Source organism: Pholcus phalangioides, unplaced genomic scaffold, assembly GCF_987345545.1.
Source record: "Pholcus phalangioides strain wild (caught in Gottingen) unplaced genomic scaffold, Ppha-v1.0 ptg000003l_1, whole genome shotgun sequence".
NCBI lineage: Eukaryota > Metazoa > Arthropoda > Arachnida > Araneae > Pholcidae > Pholcus > Pholcus phalangioides.
In genome coordinates this window covers 16,439,597-16,453,210 of record NW_028301596.1, presented here as the reverse complement: position 1 = coordinate 16,453,210, position 13,614 = coordinate 16,439,597, and the positions used below count along the sequence as shown (strand labels likewise).

The window sequence follows — 13,614 nt, the reverse complement described above, 5'->3', positions numbered from 1 at the left end:
GGGGTTCGAGTTCCCGTGAGGACAGAGAGGTGAATTTCCCTTTCCTGAAACATCGATATCGCCTCGTTCAGCCAGTTTTCCGTGTCTGTCATGTTGTTTCGGCCTGACAACAAGTTTTTCGACTTCGTGAAAAGTCGACAAACATCCGAAATCGTCAAAAAACCGCCGACAATAATTTTTTTTTTTTTAAGCCGAGCACAACTCAGGTCTATCGCCATGGGCAATTTACTACCTAGTGAGTTGCGCCGGAAGTGTAAGTATGTGTACCTAACAGTCTGAGTGCGTATCTAGTGTTGTGTATGATCGTGCTGCCATCTATATCTCAGAAGTGAAGTGAGTGAAATGTAATGACTGAAAATTTGTACTGTTTGTAGGACTATTGCTCTCTGTGGCGAGACTTTTTAACGGGGAGATCGGCTCGCATTCGCGCCTTGAAGTTGGGAACCACAGAAAACCAACTTCAGCCGACCACCACTATGGCGACGGTGGGGCTCGAGCCCGGGACCTCGCGATGAGAGTCCGTCACTATGACCACTCGACCACCATAGCGGCTGTCAATAATTGAATGATATAAACAATGACTTGAAAATTGCCGGTCACAACAATAGGTTCTCGGCTTCAAGAATAGAAATATCAATCTGTTTTCATTGGCGCTTTTCTTCAATTTCACCAACAATTGAACAATAGTCGTTTATTATTTCTCTCATTTTCCGATTATACAGAAACCCAAGTGCCGCTGGATATATCTGCTATTACTATACGTATATACAGCAGCTGAGATAATGGGAAAGGGCTCAAAACACAGGTTTTATTTTTGTTTTAGCACTCATGTTGAAGTGTTATCGGGTAACCTCAACACGTCCCGCCAACACAATCGATATGTCATCTCTGTTGAATGGATATGTACTACGTGAGATATAGAGAAGAAACAAAACAAAAAAAAACGCGCCGCGTCACACGGAATTTACTGAAAGTAATGAATTCACGGGTCTCTATTCTATGCAGAAGAAGCAAAAAAAGAAATTAACCTCTTAACACAAGAGAAAAAAAATTAACTTTTACCTCCATTAACATTTCGGAACAAAAATATTACATTCGCCGAAATACGTGATTCAAATACACAAATTCTGTTCATTTTCGGAAATACAGTATCAGGTAAAAATAATCTTGGATGTTAACCTTTATCAGTAACTGTAATTGTTTCTTTAATTTTTCATGCGAAAAATAACAAAAAAATTAAATTTACACTATTATGTAGCCTACATGTTTCGGAAATTTATTTTATAGTTTACTTCAGAAAATTATTTCATTTATTTCTGAAATTAATTTTACCACTTATTTTAGAAATGTATTATAATTATTTATTTGAAAATTTTATTTTATTTATTTATTATTCGAAATTTATATTTTATTTATTTATTATTCGAAATTTATATTTTATTTATTTCAAAAATAGCATATTTTTGTATATTTATATATTTTTCATTGTTTTTCAGAAACTTATATTTACTTCAGAAATTTTTAATATTATGACGGTCAGTGTGTTGTATACGAAGTGGCGAACGTGTAACATTCCTTTATTCTACATTAATACAGAACAACTACACGTTAACATGCGAAACTGACAACCCTTCGTCATGAAGGTTAAAATCGAACTCCTCGAGAATGTATTCGTCTCTCACCTCACGTGTGTCGTGAATAAAAAGTATTACTGTACATCCTTGTCAACAGCTTGCCTGTTACAATATTTATATTTCAGAAAAATATATTTTGTTACTTATTTTATTATTTATTTCGGAATTTTATTTTGTTATGTATTTATTTCAGAAATGTATGTTCTTACATTTAAAAGGAATTTATGTATAGTTGGATATTTTTACGCTTACAAAGAATATTAAATCCTCTTGAACATGGATAAAATTGAACGATTCTTTTCTCGATAAAAACCCAATTATACAAAGTGTAATCCAATATCATCATAATAGAGATTGTACCGGTTAAAAATATACCATAAACAAGGATAAAAAGTGAATTCGGAGTCACTTGATTTTTCAAAGCATTATTTTTCCCAGAAAAGCCGATCATGGACATGGGAGTAAGGAAGAAAATCCAATTTCCAAGTTTATTTGTTATTGATCGGTGACAATGACATCCCGCACAATCAAGATACGTACGTACTGTACATAAATCCTTATCAAGGCAGAAAGGGGAAAAGGATCGTGTGGGTTGAAGAATTCCTTTTCTTGGAATTTTCCTGGATTCTCTGAAAGGAATGCTGCAATTTTGTGGTTATTTATGTGGATTCTTTTTATGTTTCGAAATATTTATTGAATGGTAAAACGAAAAAAATGTGTGGTAATACATTCGAATTTTCATTTCTCTAAAGAGATTCTAATAAAATTAAATCAATTTTAGACAACAACGATTTCATCTCATCATTGAGTTATTAGTAAAACTGAGAGAGAGAAACACTCTCAAAAATGTGAAGAAGTTATTATCTTCTAAGTAATTTGTAATAAAGGAAAAAAATTGTAGTTAATAAATTTGATTATTTTTAAATAGTGTTGCTGTATTTAATGTGATGTAATAATATTTAATAATATATCACCATTTATGCCAAGGGTGCTCAACCTTTTGGAGAGTGCGGGCCACTTCATTGGTTTCTAAAGTGTCATAGGCCAATTAAGTGACCTGTTAATCCGTCGCGGGTTACTGGAGGGGATCTAGAACTGTGACGCGGGCCGTTACTTAAATGACCAAAAAAAGCAGACCACTTAGTTGAAGTGAGAATGTGCAACGAGATTCCTATAAGTGATCTGGGATAGCGACCCAGATCACTTACGTAAATAGGTGTAACTTGAGGTTAACCTCAGGTAAACTTGACTAATCTTAGGTAATTTGAGTGATCTGGGAATGTGCTGAAGATAACTTGAATGATGTGGAACTGTACCGTGGATCACTTAAATGATGTGGAACTCTACCACGGATACTGTAAAAGTTATCTGTTAAAAATGAGTCACTTATTTCATTTTTACAAAAGTAGGTTTTTAGGTCGCGGGCCATATCAGATGACTCCCAGCGCAACATTTGGCCAGCGGGCTACGAGTTGAGCATGTATGCTTCAAGAAATGAAATTGTTATTGATAGGAATTTCAAACTCACGAAATCGTCAGAAAAACGTATTTGTTCCAGAAAATGAAAAAAAATATATAATTTTATTTGAAAACTGTAATAAAAATCATGAAGAAAAAAAATGCTGTGTGAGAAGCAATTGAGAGAAACACGTTATATTAATATAGAAACTATGTAGTTTAAAAAAAATGATTTTTTTCAAAAAAAGTTGTTTTATTGAAGAATCAATGTTACCATGATATACGTATTATTGAAAATATACATGTGTATAAGAAGAAAAATGTGCAATTTAAGCTTTGGAGGACAATGGATGTTTTGTTACAGAAGAAAAAAAATGAGTTCAATTTCCTGTCGACAGAGGGCTCTACAAATAAGCAAATCAAAGCTTTCCTTTCCGGAACCTTTCTTCAATCAATTTTGTGTCCGAAACTTTGGTAAATCGTCAGCCCGTGATTCGTGGTTGAAATAAACCAACTTCACTAATAGTGCTTTAGCTGTCAACAATATAAGCATCAGAAACAATAGAATTCGGAGAGCAATGAGCTATTGATCTCATACCAGTGTTGCCAACTTGGTTATTTTCCAACTAGATCTGGTCTTTTTTTTTCGGCCATTTAGTTGGATAAAATACCCTCCAGTTACTTTTCTTGTTTTTTAGTTAGTTTTCTGGTATTTTACAAAAGATTTTCCTGTGTATTAGTATTGCATTATTAAATTGCCTGAAAATACGGGAATGTCCCAGAAAATACGGGACGTATGATAATCAAGATAATTCTGGTCCAGCTCCTAGTTGGAAAATTTTCTGCGAAAACATTCGCAACACTGTCTTATACCCTGCATTTTATTGGACTCTGATTTGCATATTTCCAGTGATTTGCTTTCACGCAAAAATTTTATTTATGCAGAACTATGTAACAGAAAATTTAGAACTTATTATAAAAAAAAAAATCGTTGCTGCTACACAAATTATATTTAACATTCCAAATACTGCGGAGAGCGTTGCGAAATCTCAGAATCATCTCTATGGAAAATTTAGAAACGTGAGGAATCTTCAATAGGGAATTATGATCGTATTATATCAAAAATAAAACAATTTCACGGAAAACTGTATTATTGAAAAAAGATGATTGTTAAGAAAAATTATATTTTGCAATAATCGGTAAAATATAATATATTCTTTTTCCTTTAGCGAAATTTTCTTATCTTGAAATTCCCTATTGATTTCGTAAATCTCTTGAAAAATCGATAACATTGATAGTAAACAGCCACTGTTCAACACAGAAATTTTTTTTAAATAATCATCAATTCTGAATTCTATCTAACATTGAATAAAACTTTTTTTCCCCGAATTTTATGAACATTTTCTTTTTTTGATGCAGTTGCTAACAGTTTTCGCTAACTATTATTTAAAAGCTTTATTCGATTAAAAAACCGGCATTGATTTTTCTTGCAATCTTCTATTTTTAAATGAAAAATTTCCCAACTTAATGATTTTTCTCGAACTAGTACTTAGTGGCCATACAGTGCTCATTAGCATCCACTAAGCTATTTAAAAACCCTCTTAATAGCGGGTGTTTAACACCTCACGATGCGCGAATGCCATTAGAATAGAAAAAGGAACGGATCGTCACAGCCATATTGCTGGATTTTTTTTTTATATTTTGGGAAAAGAAAGCAGAAATCGTCAATTATTCAGTGAATATATCTCTGAAAATATGAAATACGGCATAAACTAGAAAAATAAGTTACAACGGAAGAAGTTTATAATGCGCAGTCAAACTCGGTTATAATGAAAACGTAGATTCCGCGAATTTTCGTTGTTATATCAGGGTGTCGTTGCAACCAAGGTTGACGTTTTAAACCTTTTTTTTTTGCAAAAAGTTTTGTCGGATGCGATCGAATACAGTGCATGAAGTTTTTACTTCATTATGATTGGGATGACCATATTTGATTAAGAAAAATACGAATCATAAATACGTGACATCGACATTCCTCGCCAAAAAAATTATTGACGACATTGCCAAATATTGCTTGTAAATAACTTTTGGCGAGAAGTACAGGGTGACGGTAAAACTGCAATGATTTGTTATGCAGTTTTACAGGAAAGAAAATTGAATATGGCAAATGTGTGTGAGACATGAATATTTATAGTCATCATAGCGCAATTTATGAGTTATACAGATTACCTTTATCCCCGATTCTAGTGAAGATAGAGAATAAAAAGTCTACGTTTTTTTAAAAAAAAACCCGTAAAACGGAACATTTTTTAAAACGGAAAATGCCGGGAAAGGTAAAATTACAGAAAAAATGCAAATATATGAAAAATATGTGTATGGGTAATGTAAATGAGAAGCAAGCATCAACATGCCATAAATCTTTTTTTTCAGCATTAGACATCATAAAACAACAGACAAACATTGCCTTAATGTGATGAGCTGTAATTTTACGAATTTACTCGGAGGACACAAACGCGAAAGAGACCATAAAAGTAATCGTTATATCCGAGTTCTTGCGTTTTCATATGGACGTTATAAAAAAGGTTCATTAATAATATTTTCAGCAGGGACCGACCAATAATGACGTTGTAGCCGAGGTGCCGTTACAATCCAGGTCTTTATTTCAGAGTTTGACTGTTTCTCTCGTTTGATTAAATATCTTTTACAAAACATGAAAAAAAAACGACAACCAATAAATTGGTTACATTCGCTCGAATGTGGATGATACACTTATTGGTTGCATTTTCCGAGTTTCATAAAAGAACTTTCTAAAACTTTTATAGTGTAATGCCGGCCTGAATTAAGGAAATCTAGTGATAATTTTGAAATATTTTTATAACTTTTTGAGATACGAGTATTTTATATTATGTTATCAAAATTAGCTTATTTTCAGCAATTTCAACAGACATTGTACACTACAGCATATATTCGAATAATTTTTGGTACTGTGTACCAAATTGTATGCTATTGTATTGCTATGGCCGACATTACACTATAAATGTTTCAGTAAAGTTCCTTTATAAAACTTGAAAAATGCAACCAATAAGATTATTTTGGATGTAACCAACACACAAGATTGATGGTTGCATGTTTTTACGTTTTGTAAAAGCTCTTTAATCAAACATTTATTGTGTTATTCCTGACCTATGACTCTTATATGGGCAATGAACTAAAAGTTCTAAGGTACACAAAATATTCTCTAATATATAGTAGTTTTCGTGAAACAACACATAAAAAGTTTCACAAAAGAAAATCATTTTTTTCATTTAAACAGTCGTAAAATATTAAATTCTCAACATATAGCCAAGATCCTAGTTCATTGCACAGGACATATTACCTGGAACGCTGTTGAAAATGAGAATATCTTGCGTAGTTTTAGTAAAATTTGGATTCGGCGTGGAATAAAGTAATACAAAAAAAAATGAATCTTCAAAAAACGCGTTTGAAAAATGTTTGTTGCCTTTGAAACCATTGCTCCAGGTTATTTAAACCAGCCATAATTTTGTTTTCACTCAGTGTTATCCGGAAAAATTATTTTGAAGTGTAATTTCACTCCTCTTTAAAATCATAAGAGATATTTTTGTGAAATGACGGGTATATGTTCGTCACCAATAAGAGAAATAACTCCTTTTATAAAAAAAAAAATTGTCTAAAATTTCAAGGAGTATTTCCACTCCTCAACGAAATTTGGAGGAGTAAAATTGAATTTTGATACGTGAATCACGCATCTAGATGTGTATTGGCAAACACTGTTTTTACTTATTTGCATGGATAAGAATAAAACACTTTTAAATCCATTATTATTTTTCAAGTAAATTCATAAAATCATAATATTCAAAGCATTCCTCATTTGAACAAAAGTAAGTAGCCTTAATTAATATATATTCTATTGTATCGTCTTATGAGTCCTTTAAGCATAAATCTTTAATGCAATTTCGTATTCATGTGAGGTAAACACCTCCATCCGGCTGGCGTTCTTTCCGGCCGGAAATTTCCGTTTGAAACAAATCGTTCCCGGTTACTCCTCATGGCAACAAACACTCACTCAAAAAACATGCGGAACGAGGGTTTTCACATGAAAAATATATTGATTTTATAAAACGTTTACAAATGAAATAATTATTTTCTTCAATAGAATGTGTGGATTATTAATCGACGGTAGGAACCACAAATAATAATTACTCTAAAGGAAAACATTCAAAGTTATAATGTAACAAAAACTTGTAGATTCTCTTATACAAATCTATGTTTAAAAGAGCAGAATTCTTTTCTTCAAAATCTGTATTTGAAGCAATTGTAATTGATTTCAGGGTTCATATTGTATTAGTTATTTAATCATCGAATAAATTCATTTCTAAATACAGCCCACTTACATAGAAAATACTCGTTGCCATTTTATTCTCAATAATTTCAATAACACATCCTATTTGAAAAGCGATTCCAGAGATAGCGTGGTGATATATTTTGGAGATAGAATTAAATTGAAAATGGCTAATATAACGGTGATTTTCAACCGTTGTGAGTAGATGTTACTGAAATGCCCTGAAAGCATCGTCGTGGATTGCCGCGAGATGTTTAGCATTCTCATCTCATTCCTAACGGTGCAGTGAGCATGGCAAGTTTGGTGAGGAAACGAGACGCGTCCTCCGTATTGGCATCATCTTGGCGTTAACTCAGATTGAATTATGGTGATCAGACATCCTGGTTTGAAGCTCACGCTGGTGTTCCAGCTGATTTTTGAGTTGTCTTGAAGGAAATTATATTATAACGGAGAACCGAGAATTTGATTTTTCTAATAATAGAGAACCTTACAAATGTGAGACGGAAACGAAAGTACTACTACTTAACCGTACAATGCACCTCGTACACATTCATCTGCGGAATTTCTAACGAAACGGTGTATGAAGGAAAGTGTGTTTTGAGTGTTATTTATATGTTGCCATAATTATGCATGTTTCGTGTTCTTGTTGGTGTTGTCATTTGACTTCCATATTTAGAAATAAACACAAAAAATGCCTGAATTTTTCATGTTATGCAAGTGTAATATTGAATGTCTGCGTGCTCTGTGTAGAGACTTTTTCAAATGAGAGACCGGCTGGCATTTCTGCCTTAAAGTTGGGAAATCATATAAAGCCACCATTAGCCGACCACCACTGTGCCACCAATATCGTTGGAACCCGGATCACTGCGGTGAGAATCCAGAGCGATGCCCACCCGACCACACAGTCTCTCGGAAACAAGACTATAATAGAAGGCGTTATTATTGTAAATGTATCAGCTGCGATATGTGCTATCAACCGCTCGAGGGTGCAGGGGGTTGTAATGTGGTAGGCTTCCTCATGGTGCAACCTGAATCTACCACAATTCATTGTAACTCTTATCGCAGCAAGGATCCAGAGAGGGGTGATGGGGGTGATCACTCCCTCCAAGAGCTGAATAATATGGGGAAAAAATAGCTGTGTAAATATTTTACACAGCAATCAAACGAACCTACACGCAATAAATCGCTTCCCAACGCATTTTTCTGGGTCCACGTTCGATCTGGAATTGTTTGTCGCAGCATAACCTAGATGGTTCACGCACGAATAAAAACCAAACTTGGGTTTTGAAAAAAAGTTTGGTTTTTATTTGTGCGTAAGCACCTTCGGATGGGATTAGAGTTTGGTTTTTATTCGTGTCATCACCATCAAGGTCATTCTGCGCCAATGACAAGCAGTATAATGACTTGCGGTAAATTTTGCTTTACCCAGGTTCACCATGAGGAGGCCTGCCACATTACATCCTTAAGCATTTAACCCCTGCACCCTTGAGTGGTTGATAGCACATATCGCGGCAAATACGTCGGAAAATATATTTTCTTTTGTTGAAGTGCTGTTGTGCACTACACTGCCTAAAAACGTCCTCTACCGAGTTGGCTACAGTGATCCGACCACACATTCTATGACCAAAAATGCTTGTTTAGGTGCCTTATATTGACTCTTAAAAGTTTGTCCGATGAATTAATAAACACATTGTAAATAAGACGAATTGGAGCAGGTTTACTGCAACTCTAATATTGAATCTCACAACAAGATTCATTTTTCATTATAGGGAATATTTATCTTGTATATTTAATCACCAAAAATATCTAATAATAGCAATACTCAATTAAAACTAATAGGATAACTAATTTTTAATATTTTAATAAAACAATGGAATTGAATTTCAGAATTTTAATTCAATGTTAATTTACACGAAGTCGTAATAAAAATAAAATTAAACAAATAACACTTATTAGTTGGAAAATGGCTACGGCTAAAGTGAATTACGTTATCAGAACTAATTAATGCAAATATCTTTAGGCATGTTAATTTCCATATCAGACGCTAAACTAATTAGTGCTCTGGTTTTAAATGGAAATTCCGATCTCCTTTTTGATAAATGTGCCGAAGTACGTGCATGCATATCGATAGTTGTTATCTGATGAACGCGATGGCCATTACTTTTAGGCAGAACATTGTTCTCAAAATGGCGTCCGTAAATCATTTCTACACGGAGAGCTAGTAGATATCCCGGGGTAAAAAATATATATATTTTCGAATGGAGGTTTGTCTCTTTGTGCCAGTTTTCATCAGGAATACAAACGCCATTGTCTGTCTGGCAGATTATGTTGACGGCATGTCTCTGGGAATGACTGCCTAGTGACGCCCCATCCGTTGGCGCCTTCAGAAACAGTCAATGCGCGTGTGTGTGGCATATGTGATGGATCAAACACAAAAGCTCGGGCCTCACCTACATCTGAGTCTTCTTACATTAATCAGCTTCTTCCGTTCGCGAAGCAAATTTCATGCCAGAAAAGAGTCGCTTAAAAGCACGTTAATGCGTTTCAGCGCTTTGCAATATTCTCGACGGCCATCATAAATGTTAGAACGCATTACTTACCATGCTGTATAGTCGATATCAAATTCATCAATGTCTTTTCCGTATGACAGTGCGCCCCGAAAATATTTATTACGGGACATCTTAACCCACGCGTGAGTGAGTGAGAGATTAGTGAACATGAAAAACTGTTACTTGGATCATATTATGAATTTTGTCACCCGTACGATTATTTTCCTACACTCGTTGGCCGAGTAAACTGGGACTAAAACTTCAAAAGCTTCTCATGATCAAAGCAAATCCCGGATTGACTGTGTTGGCATCGTGATGGCTTTGCGTGTTGGATGGGTGTTTGACTCCACGACAACTTCGTATTAGTCACCTGAAGATTATTTTCTATTGTTTTCATACTTCTGGTGACGAACCACTAGAGCAAGAGTTCATAACCTATGGGTCGCGGGGGCTCCTGAGATGGGTCGTAAAGAGTCCACTTACAATCCAGGAGTAATGAAAAGCATTTCCTAATAAATGGGAAGTGATTCTAGAATTAATGGAAGATTATTTAAAGTTAAAGAAAGAAGTAATTATAAAATCAATGAAACATAATTGAAAGTTAAAGAGAAAGAAATAATTCCAGAATTGATAAAAAAAACCCTCAATAATTACTGAAAAATAATTCTGAAATTATTTAAAGATAACTGAAAATTAAAAAGAAATAAATTCCCAAAATTAATGAAAATTCAGAACTTATGAAAGATATAATTTGAGAATTATTGAAAGGCTTTAGTAACCTTGATATAACCTTCAATAAACTTCTTTTCCATTTTGATTGCAGCCCCTATTGGCCCACCTGTTAAGACAACATAGAATAGGTTTTGCTAAGTTCAAAACTAAACATTTTGTTTAAACATAAATGTTTAACAAGAATTTCCAAATTAAAAATAGTCGATGGGTCGTGAAGTTCATCATGATGATTTTGGGTCGCAGATGAAAAAGGTTAAAAACCCTTGCACCAGACTCATTTACTCGAACAGATCATGAAATAGATCCACAACATTCCTCTCTTCTTCTCAGACCGGTCACACCTTGAGTGATTGATCATTTGATCATTTTGTTCGCACCACGGGGTCATTTTCTGCATACGAGGGTTATACCGGGACTGAGAATTTATTGCTCATTCCGAACGGCACCTTTTCTATACTCACCGAGTGGCTGGTTCGCTAACCCATCGGTGTGGGAATATCGAATGTAGTAGAAATCTTTTTCTATGGTCGTGTCGCCGTTTCTGCTGTGCCCATCCCTTTGCGTCAGGAAAGTTTCTAGCAAGGACGAACCGAGTATCGAACTCGCCCCCCCCCCGAAACATCCTTTAGGGCTTTCAGGAGAGTATCTTATCGAGCTGGGCTACCGCACCCACCTTAAAAAAGTCCTGTCCTAAGGATAAAAGCTTTGTCGGAAAGTTTAACCATCGACATTTAACATGATAGTGCTTAGGTCCCGCATCAGGCGATCCATTCTGCAGCAATAAGCTTTCTCTAGTACAGAGCTAAAACATAATTCAATCCGTAGCCGAACACTTGAAGCCAAAGAATGTGAATGTATAGTGGTCGCCCTAAAGCCCCCAGGGCCGTCATTTCAACTTTTTCCGGGGGGGGGGGGGGGGGGCAAAGCACATGTACTCAATGTATATATATATATATATATATATATATTCTTCTCTTTACACACTCTTCACTTTCTCGTGCATGTCGCCTTTTCTTCCCCCATGAGACGTTCGGATTAAGCGGGGTTGTGGTGTAATGCTATAGGACCAGGTCAATATGTGGATAACAGCCACTTATCCTGCCGGTGATTCAAACACGGCCTTGTCAAATCAATTTTTTTCCGTTAACAGAGTTTCTCGCATGATAAATATTTTAAGACAAAATTAGAAGCCGTGTGGATATCCATAGAGCGGGGCTTTTACTAAGAGCAAAAAAATACTACCACAAAATGTTTAACCAAGTGTTTTCGTTATTCTTCACATCAATATCGAGAGGAAAAAAACATCGAAAACAACGCTTCGACTCAAAAATCAATAGAGTTTTACGACCAGTAAATACATCGATATAACCCGGAGTAAAAAAAAATGCTTTGGTGAACACGTTCTTCCTTCATTGAAAAAATAAATACACACATCCGGGGGTAAAACGAAGCGTTAGTGGTATTAGCAGTAACAGCAGCGAGTCCAACGCACTTTGAAAACTTTAAATAGAAAATAAACAAATAACTCTCTCTCTCGAAGGAGTTGGAAACAACTCGAATCCAAACAAAACGTGGTTTTATACAGAAAAATAGAAAAAAAAAAAAAAAAAGAGCTTATTCCACGCTGCTCAAAGACGTTCATTTACAACTCCACTAATTCGAAAATATTTAAGAAAGCTGAAAACACAAATATTGGAACATTTCCAAAATGAGTCAGACAAAGAAAAACACACTCACAAAAAATCGCATAAATGTCTGCTAAAAACGAAAGTATTAGACTCCATATAGTGAAAAATAAAGGATTATATCGCTAGAATCTTAAATGTGTTTTCTTCTCCTTCTAAGACATGTCTGACATGTCTAACCGGCAAAGAAACGCCTTCGGGAGGGGTATTCCCTGCCAACAATAATTATCCACCTTTAAGAAGAGAGAAAAGCAGGTCAAATAACATATTTTTTTCTATTACTTTTCTCTCGTCTCATCTCAAAATATATATTAATTTTTTTCCCTTCAATCTTTATCTCTTTTCATGATATCCGTCGCCATCTTGTTTATCCCCAAAGAGTTTTCTTCTTTGGGATTTATTAATAGGGTGATTGTTCTTGAGTGGAGGAGAACAACAAGAAAAGAGAAATGGTAATAATAATGAAAATAATGCATTCTTATGGCATGGGATCACGAGTGCGTTTCTTTTGTGTATGAGAGAGGGGGGAGAAAGTAAATATGAAAAAGCTTTTGTTCCCTTTATTTAAAATAGAAAGGAATTCAAAATGGGTCCTTCTGGCTTCTTCATAAATTTGGTCGTGTGTGTATTCGACTTGGTTTTTATTTCTTTTCTGCTTATGTCTTTTATGTTGTGAGATTATTATCTGAATGAATTACGAGGGATCTAAAATCGGAAGTCTTTGTTTTGAATCGGTTTTTATTTCATTGATGTCGTGCCGTGAAAGGTGTTGATGTAATTGAACAATACGTTTTTGGCTGAATGTTCGAAAATGTGATGAAAAAATAATTACTGATAGTTTTTGTCGCACCACGGTCATTTCCTGCACACGAGGTCTAATTTTAGGCAAGGACCTACAATTTATAGCCGATTCCGAACGGCGGCAGGCTTGCTCTTTTATACTCATCGAGAGGTTGGTGCGCTAACCCCTCGATGGGTGACTCCCTGCGGTAGCAAATTTTTTCTGCGGTCATGTCGCCGTTTTCTGGTGTACCCCTGTGTCACGAAAGTTTTCTGACAAGGACGAACCGGGTATCGAACTCGCGACACTTCTAAACATCCTTTGGTACTTTAGGTGAGTATGTTATCGACCTGGGCTACCTCTCCCTATATTTACTGACGATGAGAAAATAGTTGTGCTTATAGTACAACACATGTTA

General features: G+C 35.0%; 1 protein-coding gene across 2 annotated transcripts in view; it reads right to left on the bottom strand.

Annotated features, from left to right (window-relative positions):
• LOC149088174 (voltage-gated inwardly rectifying potassium channel KCNH2-like) overlaps window positions 1–13,614 on the bottom strand; it is a 424,575-nt gene that overhangs the window by 372,135 nt on the left and 38,826 nt on the right. The gene's annotated exons all lie outside the window — the stretch shown is intronic.